This window comes from Chelonoidis abingdonii, chromosome 18, assembly GCF_003597395.2.
Source record: "Chelonoidis abingdonii isolate Lonesome George chromosome 18, CheloAbing_2.0, whole genome shotgun sequence".
NCBI classification, from domain to species: Eukaryota; Metazoa; Chordata; order Testudines; family Testudinidae; genus Chelonoidis; species Chelonoidis abingdonii.
In genome coordinates, this window is record NC_133786.1 from 2519114 (window position 1) to 2525113 (window position 6000).

Genomic DNA, 6000 nt, shown 5'->3' on the forward strand with positions numbered 1-6000 from the left:
AAGCTAGCGAGATCAGTATGTGTGGGTACAAGAGAAGGCAGATGCAGAGCAAACTGGAGGAGTACTGGCAGTGTAGTACATCAATTAGGAGATGCAATTAAACGCAGATGACCTCGCTGCACCCACTAACCAACTTTAGAGCTTAGTCAATTATTGGATCTAATAACCAGTACTCTCGTATATTGGCGGGTCCCTTTCCGTAAGCTTACCGTAAAGCCACTCGACACTCTGAGGAGACTCAGAGCCCGAGATTCCAGAACTCGCCCGCAACTAACGGCAGTGAGCCAATAGAGGGTGACAGAAAGTGACGACTATAGTACAGCAGGACGAAGTGGTTAAGAACGGGGCAAGTGAAGAAGGGCCTGCCAGACACAGCCCAGAAGCTTGTTCGACTGAATATTATGGAGAAACAGCCTAGGTTTGCGCCTACAGGATTTTGTTCTGGTGCTTCTTGTGTCTCGGGCAGAAGATGGGCCAGGTATAGTGGTCAACTTATACCATAATTCACTAGCATATTTGTGGCACACACAAATCTTCTTTACGTCACCAGCATCTGCAATGGAGGCCAACAACTGGCACGCCAAGAAAGATACGTGGGGGTCAATGCGCAGTCCAAGTAAGGAACACTAGGCTATGTCGATGATATTGAACTAAATCACAACAGGGCTCAACATACGGAGTATCGTTATGTGAGCAGGTGTTCTGTAACAACGAAGATGCATCTATGTAAACAGAATATATAGAACAGTCAAGTCATTCGGCGTGCCAGTGTGTATGCACAGAATGGATGATAGACAGAGTTAATAGGTGTTCGTTGCAATGCCTTTATAAAGTGCTGAGCACCTCGATATACGCACAACTTGAACAACCAACAGAGACGGGATGGGCAGGGGCAGGAAACATTGAAGCAGCTAGAGTGGGAGCACTAGGTTTAAATAAGGGCATTCAACAGACTGAGGATCAGTTATTAACAGCTCGCTCATGATCACTGTGTTGGGAACTAGCATTGTCCCAGCGAAGCTCATTGGCTTCGTATACCTTGTAAGGTAAGCTGTATACACGCCACACAGGAGACATCGATACTAACCTGTGACCTTATACGAAGTTAAAGTTAAAATCCGCATCAACTAGTCAGTTGCACCCTCTGGAACGCTGAGCTCACCTAGCTGTCTTGTATCATAGAATCTGAGCCCAGCAGAACGATAACTGGGGCGATCAGGAAAGCTGGTCAGCCAATATTGCTGTGCATTTGGTATATAGTGACCACTAGCCAGCGCACTTACCTGCGGAGACGCAGAGCAGCAATCCCTGAACCGGTCTGGGGGCTGTCTGGCAAGGACCCGCAATCGTCAGTCTCATAAATAGGTCGCTATTGCAGCTGTGACACAGGAGTTTTCTGGTCTTTTATGTTCATACTATAATTGTGAGGAATTATGTGGTCAGCGTTGTCCGCATTTTTTTTGGTTTCTTTTTTTTCTGCCTGGGTCACTCTTGCCTGGGCTGGGGACACTCATACCCTCATTGGCGCTTAGTTGGGAGTGCTCCTGGAATTGGGCTTGACCCAGAGGCACTGAAGCCATCCGGGAGGTTTTAGACCACTAAAAGTCTGATGGGCAGCAGAGGCATCTCTGCGCACAGCGCCCCCCACCCGCACCGACCGCCCACGTTCCCACTTGGCTATGCAATGGGGAACGTGGGGGTGATGCTTGTAGGCAGGGACGTGTGCAGAGCCTGGTCGCCTGTGAGCCACTTGCCCGATATGCACCGCTCTGCGGCTGCTGAGGTAAGTGCCTTCTAGCCAAAGCCTGCAGCTTGAACTCCCTCCCACACCCCCCCCTGAACCCTTCAATGGCAACCCAAACTCCGCCTGCCCCACCATGACCTCTCCGGCTAACCCCAATCCCACGTTCTGCTTCGCACGCATCCGAGCCAACTTTCGCATCTTGCCCACAGGCTCAGCTGGGTAGGCACCGCAGTTCCGAAACAGTCCTCTGAGACTTCGCCACCAGAGCTCCCTGCACGCTCGGCTCAGCTGGAGCCCCTCCAACTCTCCCTCCTGCACCCCAAGCTCTCGCCTCCGACGGTCTCAGCCTGGTATGACTCCTTAACTCCGCTCACTGGCAACCTCCACACTGCTCGCCCCTGTCCGAGCCTGAAAAAATCATACTGAGGTAATAATGCTCCCTAACCCGTCTCGTGCACCAACCCGCAAATCCCTGCCTCAGGCATACAGGCACTGGATTCCCCTCTCCACAGAAAGACGCGTTCTCTCTGAGCATCGCCGCAAGTCCCTGTCCTCCCAGGCTCACAGCACTGGAGCCCCGGCAATAGTCTCCTGCACCCAACTCCGCTGCCTAGGCCTCACAGTCGCTTGAGCCCCTCAACTCCCTCTGCATTACCTAAGTGCTTACGCCCATCAAGAGTTGAATACTCTAAGAGCATACTCCACCTCCTCTCTCTTCTCTTCACACTGTCTCTAACCTGCACTATATGTATCCCCAATCCCTGTACCTCAGCCAGGCTCAGCCTGGACCCTCCGCGTCAAACATCCTCACTGTGCACCACACCTCCCTGCGCTCGAGGCGTCAGCCGGGAGCTCCCCCTCCAACTGCCCTCTCTGCACCCCAACACCTCGCCCCTCTGGCAAGGGCTCAGCCTGGATGCCCGGCCGCGTCCACCCATTTCCACCTCTTGTTGCACCCCCAACTCCTTGCCTCCATGGCTCAGTCTGGGAGCCCCCCTAACTACGCCTCCTACGGCAGTCCCAACAGGTGCGCGCGGGGCCAACACAAGCTCTGGAGTAATTCTAAACAAAGCAAGCCACAAAACCTAGCCCGACATAACATCATATCTCCGAACCAGCCACCGACCAACTCCCTGCCTAGGCTTCAGCCTGGAGCCTCTCTCCCCAAACTCTCTTCCTTGCACCTCTAACTTCCCTGCCCCAAGGCTCAGCCTGGAGCCCCTCTTCCCAACTCCCTCTTTGCACCCCATACTTCCCGCATGCCCGAAGCTCAGCCTGGAGCCCCCCCTATTACTTCCCTCCTTGCATCCCCAACTCCCTGCCCGAATGCTGCAGGGCTCATGCCTGGGAGCCCCCGGTCCAACTCCTCTTGGCACCCCGAACTCCCACTGCCCAAAGGTGCGGCAGCTGGAGCTAAAAGTGCCTCGCGAGGGCACACCAGCCCAAACTCCTGTCCCAGGCTCAACGCCCCCGTCTCCCAACAGCCCGAGCCGAGGCTTCGGGCCTGGCTTAGTGGCCGGTCTAGGAAGCAGCGGCGTAGGGTGGGGGCAGGGCAGGAGGGTTGGTAGGGTTGTTGTGGGGTGGACCTTGTTAGGGGTGTGCCACCAGCAGATAGAGCGCTGGAGCTGCAGGGGGTGAACTGCGCAGCAAGCCTGTGCGGTGACCCGCTCCCCCACATAACAGGGTTCGTTTGGCGTACGGCTTCCAGCCGCCCCCACGGCACAGCTGCGCAGCGCCCAGCCCCGCGGTCACCGTCCAGGGTCCCCGGCGACTCCCGCCAGCGCCCTGCCCGCCACGCCGCGCTCCACCTCGCTTCGGCCTGCGCGCCCACCCCCCCGCGCCTCCGCCGCAACCGCCAGGCGCAATAACCTGCAAGCCGCTGACCTTCCTGCTGGGGGCGCGCCAAGGCGGCGAGCGGGGCGGAAGGGGAAGTGTCTGGGGTGTCAAGCGGCGCGGGCGGAAGCGGCGCCTGGATGTTTCGAAGAGGTGCGTCGGTTGGGCGAAGCTGCTTCCGGGTTCGGGGCCGTGGTGCGCGCTGAAGAGCGGGTGGGCTGGAGGTGCATGAGTTGCCATGGTGGAAATAGGGAATGCTTAGGCGCGCCGTGGCCGGCGGGGTAGCGGGGGGGGGTTACGGCGCGCGGGCAATGGTTTATGGGGTGGGTTTGGGTGTCGGGGGGCATGGCGGTGCTGGGCTAGGTAGCTGTGGGGGTGGGATTGGTGTCTGGTGTGGCCGGAGGTGCTTGGGTTGGTTTTTGTTTGGGTGAAGATGAGGGTGTCGGTGGGGGGTGCTGGGTTGGTTGGTCTGTGGGGCGTCGGGTTGGCTGTGTCTTGGGGGGGCAGGTCGGTGCCTCGGCCTCACGGTATGTCTGTGGGGTTGGTGGTTGGTGTCGGTGTGGCCCGAAGGGTGCTTGGGTTGGGTTGGTCTGTGGGGATGGGTTGGCCGTGTCAGGGCGGCGCCAGGCGTGCTGGGTAGGTTCTAGTCCTGTGGGGGTGGGCAATGGGTGTCATGGTGTGGCCGAGGGGGCTGGGTGCGCCTTTCCGTTGGAAAGTGGGATGGGGGTGTCTGGAAGGAGGCAAAGCTTGGTTATGGTTTGGTCTGTGGGGTGGCATGGGGTCTGGTTTATGGAAGGTGGGTTTATGGGCGTCTGGGGGCCAGCATGTGCTGGTTTATTGTTTTGTTATGGATGTGAGATTAAATGGGGTGTACAATGGCAGGGGTTGCTGGGTTAGGAGTTAAGCTGACTGTGGGAGTAGGGTTGTAGGGGTGTATCTGGTGTGGGCAAGGGGTGCTGGGTTGTAGTTTTGCTGGGGTTTATACGGATGAGGTGTCTGATGCTTGGATTGGTGTGGGGCATGGGACCTAGATTTGGGGCTGGTGTAGGGGATGTCTGATGTAGCAGGGGCAGCAGGCCTCGGGTTGCTTCTTGCGGGGTGTGCTGGGGCTCTGAGGGGCTATGTGTTATTGCTTTTGGCGCTAGCAACTACGTCCCCTTGACGTTGTCTGTTTATCATTGTTTTTGACAGGGCTGATGATGAAGGGGTCTGGCTTCCTACGTGACTTGGGAATGCTGCTAACCTGCGAAGCAGATACACAGCCCTAGTCCCGTGTATGCATTGGCTGTGGGATCAGCCTTGTATGTGGGACAAATGCGAGGGTGATCTAGTGGATAGGATGTTAATCAGAGGCAATACTGGCTTGATGAGGAATCCTAAGTGTGTGTCCCTCTCGCGTGCGGTTTGGGGAAGGTCGTTCACCTGTTCCTAATTTTTGCTGGTGCGCTAAATTTGGGAGGCTCAGAAAGCTTATGCTTTGTTGAGTAACCTGTTGTGCTTAGACCTGAGTTCCGGGCTTTGGCTGGTTCTGCCTGTGGATGTTGCCCGGTTGTGCAATGTTGGTAATGCCGGCGCAGGATTAGATCATCTTCTGGTGGTAATCTCACTGGAGTTTCAATGATTGTCAGCTTCCTAAAAGATGATAATCTTCCTTAGACTTTGTGCTCCTATATGCATCTTACTATCTCTTCCAACAAAATCGAATAGTCATGGCAGGGCCCTTTGTATTAGGCCTTGGCGCACCGTTCCATCTTATAGTCCTCCAAAGTCTCCCTTGCTGCAGTAAGCCTACCTCCTTTCTTGAATTCCTGTTTTCCTCTAGTACTGCATAGTCTGTCGAAGTTAGAAAAGGTGACCTGCATGTAAACCACTCATGCGTTGTTCTTCCTGCAGTTCTACCCCCCAGCACAGCCCTGCCAATGATCCTGTCGAGGGCAGCACCCTTTATGAACTGTTTATTTTGGAAGACAATTCAGGTCTTATGAGAGTCGTTAATGCAGAAGACATCCTTAGATGATATATACTGTAGTAACCCCTCTGGAAAAGTGTGCAGGGGACGTGTATTTGTTGTAACATAACTGTGGAGGGATTAAGAGTACCGGACAGAGCGGTAGTTTGTTTATTTTCAGTGTGGTGACGCAGTAGAAACCATGTCCATTCTTAAAACTATAACCTGAACATCGCACAGAAGTTGATGGTCAACAACTAAGCATGGCTGGGAATCAGGAGACCTTTCCAGAAAGAAACTTGGGTGTAGTAAGGGAAAGGAGTTATTTAAATTAGTGACACAGTGGGACACAGAACAATGGATCAATTGGCTATCAACAAGTTTCAGGCTTGACATTAGAATGAAAAGTATCGTAACACAATCCACCACAGGAAAGTGAAGGGCTGAGAACAGCGGGCGCCAAGGCATGGGGCAA